The following is an 11728-nucleotide window of genomic DNA, read 5'->3' on the forward strand; positions in this document are numbered from 1 at the left end:
CTTCCATCCATCCATCTATCCATCATCAGTGTATGTTATCACTTCTGATTCTCTTTCTTTTGAGTGAACCCTGACTGATGCTACATTACTACACTGATAACTACATAAATTTCATGCTCCCCTAAACCCAAATAAAATGTATTCCAGGGCCTCCCTGGTGGCACAGCGTGCTGAGCACCATGCTGTAAAGCTGTCCGCAGCCTCTGCAGTGTGGATTCGATTCCCAACCAGCCAGGGAGCAACCCACAAGTCACAGCAGACCTCTCCTGTCTCTCTCGCTGTTCCTCTCAGCAGTGTTTTCGGTTGTTCTGCCTGTTCTGCTCCCCACTGTCTCTGGTGAATTCTCTCACCCTCCCACGCCTCTGGTCTGTACCCCAGTTCTTGCATAAATAAATAATAAATAAATCTTATAAAAAAAAATAAAATGTATTCCAGACTCAATGTCCCTTTACCTTGTTTCCGAAAAATAGTCACGTTCACTCCAAACCACCCAACACGAGAGGAAGTTTGACAGGAGGAAGTTGAAAGTGGAGCGTCTGAAACAATTATGGTTCAAATTATTCTGCTATTTTATTTTAAAAACATGACCACATGAAAACATTGCCAGAGCCCCTCACAGAGGCTTTGGAAGAACCCAGGCAGGGAGTGGTCTTCATTTATGTCACTATAGAAAGTCAGAGACAACATCTTCAGGAGGTGCCACTTGAGTGGAGACCTAAGCCAGAGTCCGCAAGGATGCGTAGAAAGTATCTTGGGGGTGAAGGAGGAAGGTGGGAATGGACATCAGATAAAACACTGGAGCAAAGCCACTGGGATGGGAGTCCTCTGGCTGCAGACAGGGAGTAAGGCAAGGTGGACGTGGCCAAGACACACAGTCAAATGTAGGCATACCTTGTCTTCATGTGCTTTGCTTTGTTGTGTGTGACATGCTTTGTTGTGTGTGATAATGCTTTTTTTTTTTTTTGGTGGGACCCTCGCCGGCAGCCGGGGAATGAACCGGCGCTACAGAGGCTGTGGGCAGCCTCTCAGGCCAGCGCTCAACCGCTGCGCCACCAGGGGAGGCCTGACAGATAATGCATTTTTTACTAAGCGAAGGTTTGTGACATCCCTGTACTAAGCAGGTCTATTGGTGAATTTTTCCCACAGCAAGTGCTTGCTTCATGTCTCTCTGTCCTATTTTGGCAATTCTTGCAACATTTCAGACTTTTTCATTGTTCTGTTATGGTGATCAACGATTGGTGGTCTTTAATGTTATTATTGTCATTGTTTGGAGGCACGACAACAGACCACATATAAGACAGTAAACTTTATTTCCATAATAAATGCAAGGTAGAAAATCCTGTCTAAATTTAGAAACCTTTGTAGTATTAAGAATGTAAACATAGGAATTATTGAGAATTTATTTTCTGCTAGTATCTTAAGGGACCTCTATTACATTATCTATAAATGGGTGTCTTGAGATATTGGAATCACCTGGGCCTCGCCCCCATGAAACCAGAATGAGGAAACAGGATTCAGTCTTTGGCCTGATTCAGAACAGAGCAAGCAAATTAAAACTCCCTTGGTGATTTTATGAAGAAATAATGTGAAACAGTGAAATAATGTGAAAAATAATGTGAAAAGCTTGATGGCGTGGATTACCTCTTAGGATTTCTTGTTAGGTCAAAATTCTTGAGAGCATTGAGTATTAGAATACCTCTGGTAATTGTTAGAAAAACCACTCTTCTGGTTTTTCTTAGAGTATCCCTATTATAACCAAATAATAAATAAGGCATTTTCCTTAAACACTGTTCTTGGTCAAGCCTAAATAGAAAATGTTTCAGGAGACTTCTTCCCCTGGAAATTTTGTCCAAACTGCACAACAGCATATCAGGAATACATATATTGGTATTAGAATTTCTTCGGCATTCTGTAAATAATGTTTCTCATTTAGAAGGGCCCCCTTACAGGCAGCTCCTTTAAACAAAAGGTGACATTGACATTGAAAAGACTCCCTGAATTGGCTGCGATCCTGTCTGTTCTGTGGGGGCTTTAAAATCTTGGTTATTCATGGCAGCTCCACAGAATTAGGTTTTGGCAAAGATTATTGATCTCATTCAGCTAGCTCTGTGGGTTGAGTGCAAACCTTTCCTATCACAGCTTTCTCCTTCTGTGTCTGATTACAGTTCATGTACACGCAGTTCTCGAGGACTTTTAAAGAACCCTACAAAGCTACCATGCTCTCATTTCTGTTGATTTAATTTTTTTTTTCTTAAAGGCAAGAAAGTTCAAGACTCTGGGCTTGCCTCCGCTTCAGGGTTTTGGCAGGAGTTCTTAAATGTTGAAGGGCCTAAAAGCCACATGAGATTATTCAAAAGGCACATTTCTTTGGGCCCATGCTTATGATTCTGATTAAGTCAATCTGGGTTGGAGTCCTGGAATCTGCATTTCAACAAGCATCCCAAAAGATTCTGCTGTCCTCAGGCTATGATTTTGATGAGCACTTTATTATGGAATCGTTTCACATTGAGATAGCATTTCTGCAAAGCTGTTAGAAATCTCACATGATCCATGAAGTAAGAGCAGTCTAGCCAAATAGGGAGTGAATTCTAGCTGCAGCTTTCCCATTCTTTCTGTTAATTACCGAGGCACCATAAATGCTAAAATCTATTTTTGCTCTTTTTGTCCTGAACCTTCTTACACTCTCTGCTATGTACTGAATGTCTGTGTCCAGTCCCGGGCCCCCTACTCGACCTTCAATTCATATTTTGACACATAATCTAGTGGAAGGAGATTAGGGAATGATGTGGAGCTCCATGAATGGGATTAGCTCCCACATTATAGAGACCCCAGAGAGTTTTCTAGTCTTGTGAGGGCACAGCAGGAAGACAATCCTTTATAAGTCAAGAAATAGGCTCTCACCAGACACTGAATCTGCCAGAACCTTGATCTTGGACTTCCCAGCCTCCAGAACTATGAGAAATGAATTTCTGTTGTTTACAAGCCACACAGTCTCTGGAATTTGGTGATAGCAGCTTGGGCTCAGTTCTCTCCCAGTGCTCTACCATTCCTACATCTCCCTTACAAATGCCACTAGTGGGTATGTGTGAGCGGATGATTTGTCCCTCATTTACAGCCTTAGAATATACACAACCAGAGTGGAAAGGTCAGACATTATGTGGTCATAGGCAGAAGGCTAGATCTTTGTGGAAAGTACCAGTTGTCTATGTTGTGGGTATTAACAGGAAATTGCCCACAGAGAGACTCTCATTTCATGAATTTGCCCATCTCTTTGGGTCAGAATTTGCTAATCTTATTAAAGGAAGTAAATGGAAAACTTCTAATGCTCGTGATCATCATAATTATTTAATTCCCCTTTATTCTCTTGAGAAGAGGGCAGAAGAAACCTCACCATCTTCTTTGAGAAAGATTGCAATAAATATTTCAAAGAGGATTCCTTCTTTTATTTACTTCCTTTCATTTTTTGAAAATCAGAGTAACACTTGGCTATAAAGGAAGTATGGAAACTGATTAAGAATCCAAACTATGGCATATGGCACATAATATGAATTTCATAGTGTATCCTGCTGTTTGCCATGTGACGCCCTAAGGGTGAATTTCAAGACTCAGAGGTTTGGTTGATAAGAGTTGTCAAACCAGGACCTCATAGAACTGGGAAATGAATGGTAAAGACAATTAGTTCCAGGCCATCAACATGCTGGGAAGAGAGTTAAGACCATTCACTAATCGCTAGCTCTCAGCAGGACAGTAAGGTTTTTGGCTGATTTCTTGAAAGCAACATTGTCTGAAAACTGGTCACTTAAGGGAAGCTAGAGTCCTAGTCTGATTTTACTCGAGGACAATAATGTCTGACTCAGCTGTCCCAGTTTGATTTTCTTTAAGGCAATTATGTGTTTAAAAACTATCTTGTTTTGATAAGTAGGTTCTAACCACCCCTATCTGTTTGAACAATCCACTGGCCCATAAAGAATATTGGGCTTATGCAATTTATTCCCTTTGACCCCAAATTCACACCAACCTCATTAGCATACTACAACCTCCATCTTCTGGAGGAATTAAGCCACCATGGTGTGTGAATACAGTAAATGAGGAAGCAGAACATACCTCCAAGGAAGAGCAGATGACCAGCCCCACCCTACACCTCCAGCACCCAGTCACCAAAGACTCCTTTGTCTCACTTCTGCACTCCCTTCTTTCAAAAACACTTTCCAAGAGGGCCTCCCTGGTGATGCAAGGGGTTAAGACGTTACCTACGAAGCAATCCACATCCACTGCAGCACGAGTCTGATCCCTGGCCAGGGAGCTACACACATGGCACAGCAGACCTCTCCTCACTTGCCTGCTGCTCCCCTCAGCAGTGTACTTCAGTCAATCAGCCCGTTCTTCTCCCCACTCTGTCTCTGGTGAATCCTCCCACTCCCTGCATCTCTGGCCTGTACCCCCAGTTCTTGTATGCATAAATAAATAAATCTTTTTTTTATTTTTATTTTTTATTTTTTTTTTTAATAATTTTATTTTTGTATTCCCCATACAATTGCAACCCCCCCATTCTGATCCCAATCCCTCCCCTCCCGCCCCCCACCCCCCAAAAAGTGTCTCTGGTTCATAGTTTTTTGTTGATTCTGATTTTCACTTTCTTATAGTTATTCATTTTCCTGGTCCCTTATTTAAATTTTCTAGATTCCTGCTATGAGTGAGACCATCCGGTATTTTTCTTTTTCTTTCTGGCTTATTTTGCTGAGCATGATCCCTTCCAGTGCCATCCATGTTGCTGCAAATTGCATGTGTTTATCTTTTTTGAATGCTGAGTAATATTCCATGGTGTATATGTACCACATCTTCTTGATCCAGTCATCTATTTTTGGGCATTTGGGTTGTTTCCAAAGCTTAGCTATTGTAAATAGTGCTGCTATAAACATAGGGGTGCAGGTGCTCTTTGGAATTGATGTTTCTGTGTCCTTTGGGTAAATACCTAGGAGTGGAATTGCTGGATCATATGGAAGCTCTATGTTTAGTAGGTCCAGAAATCTCCACACAGCTCTCCATGGTGGTTGGACCAGTGCATTTAAAAAAAAAAGATTTAGATGATTTACAACTCTACAATCACCTAAATCTTTTTTTTAAATGCACTTTTCAAGCCCTTGGTTAGGGAAACAGTTTGTAGGATCTTAATATCTTATGCTTCCCTCACCTGCAGGCAATAAACTACTCTTCTCCTGACAAAAATTTTGTGTCTCTCTATTTGTTGCATTTCTGAGCATGAACTCCTCGAGTTCATGTTCCATAACAGGACCACAGGAGGGGGATCTGAAGTTTCCAATGGAGAAGAAGGGGGTACATGGAATTGATAATTTTAGGATTTTACTCCTCTGAATATAATAGTTTATCTGGCAGGTTTGACTCCCTCAGGGAAATTCTAGGCTCAAGGTCAAATATCTTTATGTGTTTTGTGTTTTTGATCGTATGTCTCATAATAAAAAGTTGTGATTTTCTCTGGATGTATCTAGTTTTCTCTTTGTGCCTTTGCTGCTATGTATTAATAGGTGTAAGTGGAGATGGTTTACATAAGAATTGCTTTTGTTGTGCCTCCCTGGTGGTGCAGGGGTTAAAGTCTCAGGGTGTAAAGTCCAGGAATGGACACAGTGCAGGTCTTCCAGGATCCCACACAGACCGGGCAAAGGAAGAGTCAGAGTCCTTAGTGGCTTTGCAGGTTTTTTATTGGGGTTCACCAGGCATATGGCAGGCAGGGGTGCTGAGGGGCCGGGAGGCTGGCAGTCCTCCCAGCCCCCAGCAAGTCTTCACTCTATTTGGGCTCTCCGGCCTTCTCTCGGCTTCTCTTCGGCTTCTCTTTTGGCTGCTGCTGCTGGCATCCCTGTGACGCCCTTAAAAGCCCAGTCTTAGCCCAGGTGTACCCACTTCAGGTGCCCGCCATCAGGCATGCATTCAGGATCACAGGGTTCCCTCATCTATCCTGATGGTGGGAGTGCAGAAAAGCCTGATATTTTTCCTTACCCTACACAGGTCTATCAAGCTGTTGCCAGGCACTGCACTGGGATGAGTTTGATCCCAGGCCCGGGAACTGACCCACATCATGGCGCAGCAGACCTCTCCTGGTCTCACCTGCTGCTCCCCTCAGCAGTGTATCTCAGTAGAGCCACCTGTTCTGCTCCCCACTCTGTCTCTGATGAATCCTTTCACCTTCCCCCGCCCACCCTGCACCTCTGGCCTACACCCCAGTTCTTGTATGCATAAATAAATAAAAGTAAATTTAAAAAAAGGACCACTTTTTTCAAAAGAATCTGTTTCCATAGCCTATGGAGCCTTCCAACTGCCACCCTTTGCTGTGAGCCACCTCCCCGTAGGGGCTGCAGCTGGATACACCTATCCTGGCACAAAGCACCTGTGCTATGCGTACCACAAAGCAGGTCCTAGGACTCCTGCTTTGACTATCCACAGGGCCATTCCTCACCCAGTGTGGACACCCTGAGTGAGCTCACAGAGCATGAAGATGGAAGCAGACCTAGTTGTGACCTTTGCCTGAGCAGCTGACACAACTCCATTGCCAAGAGACAGAGAATCTGGCATCACCTCTGAGAGACTGCAGCCACTGGAACTTCTAAAGCCACAGCTTTCCTCTGAGATTCCCCCCTCAAGATGTGTATAGTCACTATGCTTGTTTTGCCTTTTCTTTGTTCTTATTGAAAAGCCAGATTTCTTCACTGAAAAGCAGTAACATCTTGATACTACAAGGCTTCCATGTGGGCAGAGAGGGGCAGGAATGAGTATAAGGCGGCCAAAGAGTATCAGGTAACCTTTCCTGAAGTTGATCTTTGGAGAATCCAAGCCACTGTGTTCTTTTGGACTGTCTTCAACCAAGCATACTCCATGGTGCCAAGCCTCAGGATATCAAAGAACTGCTTACAAAAAAAAAAAAAAAAATCTCTCCCTCATAAGAAGCAGAGTGATTCAGCCAAGAGGGCATCTCTGCCAACACATAACACATAGACTGAGACAAAAAGTAAAAAAAAAAAAAAAAAAAAATCAATTCAAGACAATGAGAATGTGTTCTTGGAGGAAAGAGCTACTGTCATTCCTCCAACAGTTCCTATTTTCAGACATTTGGGTGGCTGCTACTAATGCTAAGGAAGTCAATAATATGACTAACAAACTCAACAGACTATAACAGGATCCATACCTGAGTAACCATCAACATCTATAACTCATGTATTTTTAAGCCATGACTGCTCTTCAACTAACGGTAAAGTGACTAGCTATAAAATGCTGTGATGAATCAAGTCAGAAAACTGACAATTGTGTAAACTACAAGTTCATAAGCTGTTGCTTGGGCCTGGCCAAAGACAGGGGTCAAATACACCATGTTGTTCTATTATAGCGCTCCAAGCATTTGACCCATCTGCAAAGGGCACCATCCTAGAGCTTTCAGCAGGCAATATTGTAGTTTAGCCCAGAAAGCAGAACTAGATTCGTTTGTTTGAGCTTCGAGGCCAAAACTACCATCAGAGGAATAATCCACACAATCATCCCTCAGGATTCATGTCTAAGACATCATGATCACCATCAGCCAACCTTACATATACCACCTATACTGACCTGGGACCATGCCCAACATCACGTGTACACTGCACCACCCCGTCTTACCACTGTCAACGAAGATATTGAGCTATTATAGAGTTTTCATAGCAGAAAAACCTAGATTTGAAACAACTCTCAGTACTGTCTTGGCAGGACTTTTCAGGATGCTGAAGATGCTAGAAGCAAACCCAAGACAACCCAGATCCACCAGGCAAATATATGCTCACAGCCACAAAGCTTCTGAAAGACACTTGGTAAGTGACTTTTAGCTTTGATGGCTAATTTTAATTTTTTGTTATACTCCCCTCTAAAAACTACAAGTAGGGCCTCCCTGGTGGAGTAGAGGTTAATTCTCTGTGCTAAAATGCTATTAACTCTGTGGCCTGAGTTTGATCCCTGGCCAGGTTGCTAATGCACATATGTAGCAGCAGACCTCTCCTGTTTTGCTCTCTACTCCTCTCAGCAGTGTATTTCAGTAGATCTGCCTCTTTTGCACCCCAGTCTGTCTCTGGTGAATCCTTGAACCACCACTACCCTCCTGCACCTCTGGCCTATGCTCCAGTTCTTATAATACATAAATAAATATAAAAAACTTAAGAAAACTACAAGTAGTTACAACTATCCAGTGGATAGTGTCTAATGTCCAGTAGTCTTCTAACTTTTTGGTCTTTCCATAACTAAATCAAGTATTACAAATTATTTTGATGGAAGTGAAGAGAAATACCAGATGCTTAATAGATTTGTTATGAAATTAATTTCATTATTACCAAAGACCCTCTTCTTTTTTCAAAAAAAAAAAAAAAAGTCATGAGATGGGCCAGGAAGAGTCTGTTGTTCTGTCAGCACACAGGGTAGGCCAGCCCCACCTCATTATGAACATCATTTATTAGGTCATTTTTCAATTTGACTAGACTTAATGGAAGAATTCTTGTGAATTTTGACATTTTATTTCTTTTGCTATAATCCTATGTTTATAATCTATTCTAGTGAGAACTTCTATGAAATGAATAATAGGTTTTGTTTTTGTAAATAATCATTTAATTAAGAGAAAAACATGGTCCTAGAAAAATAAATGTGTGAGTGAATAAATGTCACGTTCTTGCTGATGACTCTTAAATTTATATCTTTTGCTTTAACTTTCTCTTGGAACTTTTAACATACCTGCTTGACTTCTCCACTTAAATGTTTCACAGATATCTCAACCTTAATAAAAGAGAACACAGTCTGTTCCCCAGGCTGTTACCACTTGAGTGTCTCCATCTTAGTGAGTGACAGCATAAGCTGTCCAGTCGTTCAATCTAGAAACCTTGGAACTATTACTTCCTCTCTTTCCCTTACCCTCTGTATCTGTCACCAGGTCTGTCCAGTTCTGTGCTTGTCCAGTTCTTCCTCTCTCTGTAGATGCTTACTAGTCTAGCCACCATTATCTCTTGACTAAAATACGAAACAACCTGCTACCTAGGTGTCAGTCTGCCTCTACTTCTGTTGCTTTCCAGTGAAACTCCAAGTGCAGTGGGAATGATCTGCATCAAATGTGGGTATATTATATCTCTCCCTAACTCAATACCTTTCAATAGCTGCTGATTTTATTTAGAAGAACACTCAAAATTCGTGTCATGTCCCAATAGGACCTTGTGACCAGTTGAAACCTGCTTATGGGAACTTCAGTGAGCACAGATTTGATTAAAAAATGAAAACAGGAAGTTTTGTTTTCAAAGTGTTCGTACTTAAGAGAGTTGGACATGTGGCAACAGATTTTTGTTCAGATTATAGAAATCTGAGCCCCAGTGTCACTAGGATTTAACTTTTCGTGCCAAGAGGGTCTGGTTGACTCGGTCAGTCTCAATTTTTTGTTTCCTTTTGCTTGGAGAAGCTTGCATAGCCCAGCTCATTAGCTCAAGTGAGGTGCTGGAAGTTTTCTGTCTGCTAATGAGCCAGAATAAATATGACTTCTCCTGGGGTCACTTTGAAAGTCTTAGAATATATCACCAGAGGAAACCTTGAGAGTTGTAACTGTGTGGCAATTTATGCTCCATAATAACTATTTTGTTCAAGGAAATTTCTAAATTTTCTGCTTTGTTGATTTCACATAAACCTCTGTGTTTTACTACCATGTTCACATCAACTTGCCTGTGGTTGAGCCATGGCTCCAACAGGGGGTAAGAGTTCCAGGGCACATACTGTATACATGCACTCTCCATAGTATTTATCCAGCTGCATTTTGTTGGACCATTGATCTGACTTTTTGTCTTTGAAAAACTATAATTATAAGCTCATCATTTTATCACCAGCACCAAGTATATGGTGACAGAGGTGGATGTTCAATAAATATGTGGGTAAGATGCAATGTGAATATTTTAATAGAGTGCTTCCTGTGTGCCACATATAGGTCATTGTGTTACTATTAAATTTAATGTATGGAAATCTTCAGGACAACTCTGTGGAGGTAAGTTTCTACTGTTATCCTTACTTCATAGTTATAGCAAGTGAGGGAGATTAAGAAATTTGCAGACGATCACACAGCTGGCACGGAGCAGACACAGAAATGGAGCCTGGAAAATCTGACTCTTAAGCCTGTAAGCTGACTTTGAAAGAAAGAGAAAAGGAAAGGGAGGGAGGGAGGGCGGGAGAAAAGGAGGGAAAGATTTTATCTGTCTGAATTCTGTTCCTGGCAAGCAGGCAAGGTGGACTGGGTCAGGATAGAACTGCCTATGAGTTAGTGAAAAGCCAACACAACCAAAGGAGCCAGCAGCAACAGCAGTGTCCACCGAGACAGCAACCCAGAACAGGGAGTCAGAGAGTTTGGGGGCAAGGTGAGTGGGCTTCCCAGCACTACCCTGCTCCTCCCTCTTTAGGATATGGTGGTCCTCCCTGTCTTAGTGTGGGGAACAGGGGTAAGGGCTTCAAACTGATTTGCCAGTATCAATCCTCTGACCAACCAATCGGGTATTTCACTGTATTTATTACATTAATCATCATTATCATCATTGAATAGCTAATACGTATACAGAGCATTTTTTTTTTTACTACTAATCATATATGGTTTTTATAAGAAGAAGAAAAATATTGTTTGGAAAGTTGCACATAAAAGGTGTGGCTTTTTAAAGTCATTTTTACTATCAACTTCCAAAGGAAAGACAATATAAAGATCTAAATTCAAAGTAATGGACATTTTCTAATTATTGGAAATACAGTGATTTTGGCAGTCACAGAACAAGGGGCTGTCTAAGTCTAGTCCTGACACGGCAGGAGTGGCCTTTTCAGTCCAATAGTGTGATTTTCCTCCAAGAAAATAGTTTAGATAAAGAGTAAACTTTGATTGAAATTCCTAGTGGGTCAGTCAGCTAATAAGCATTACAGGAGGGGGAAGCCTGTTTCTCTTTGTTTTAAAGTTCTGCTTTAAAAAAATGTTTTTGTTCTCAGACCTTTTTATACTGAGGGAGCTTTGGAGAGAATGCAAAATATCAAAATATAGCAGGTTGTTTCCTTTGTGATGGACTCTCACCTGATCTTTGGTGTACCCCCATGTGGCATGGTAGATGCTTGGTCTTACAAATAACAACAATGCAACAGACAGTTGCTTGGAAATGTAAGCACCAACTTTTAAGTGACAGGTCTAGATTCCTGGTGACACCTATTAGCAGTGTGACCCTGGGTATTTCTGAAATGTACAGTGAGAAGTTCATTAGGTTTAATTCATATGAGAATATATCAGAGTTGTTTAGCATAGTGCTGACACCTAAAAGCAGCCTCCCTGGTGGCGCAAGGGGTTAAGCACAAGGAAGCAGTTGGCAGCCACTGCAGCATGAGTTTGATCCTCAGCCAGGGAGCTGACCCACAAGGTGCAGCAGACCTATCCTGTCTGGTCCGCTGCTCCCCTCAACAGTGTATTTCAGTAAATCTGCCTCTTCTCCCCAGTCTGTCTCTGGTGAATCCTCTCACCGCCCCCACCCCACACCTCAGGCCTACACCCCAGTTCTTATATGCATAAATAAATAAATCTTAAAAAAAAAAAAAGCATTATCATTATTTGGGCATGCAGGCATGTTAGTGTCTTTGAAAAGCCAGAAGACAGTGTAAAGAGACACCTGGGGTGGAGGGAGGCCCAGAAGCAGCTCAGAGTGTGGGGCCTCAC

Source organism: Talpa occidentalis, unplaced genomic scaffold (assembly GCF_014898055.3).
Source record: "Talpa occidentalis isolate TD23 unplaced genomic scaffold, MPIMG_talOcc4v2.1 talOcc4.14, whole genome shotgun sequence".
Lineage (NCBI taxonomy): Eukaryota > Metazoa > Chordata > Mammalia > Eulipotyphla > Talpidae > Talpa > Talpa occidentalis.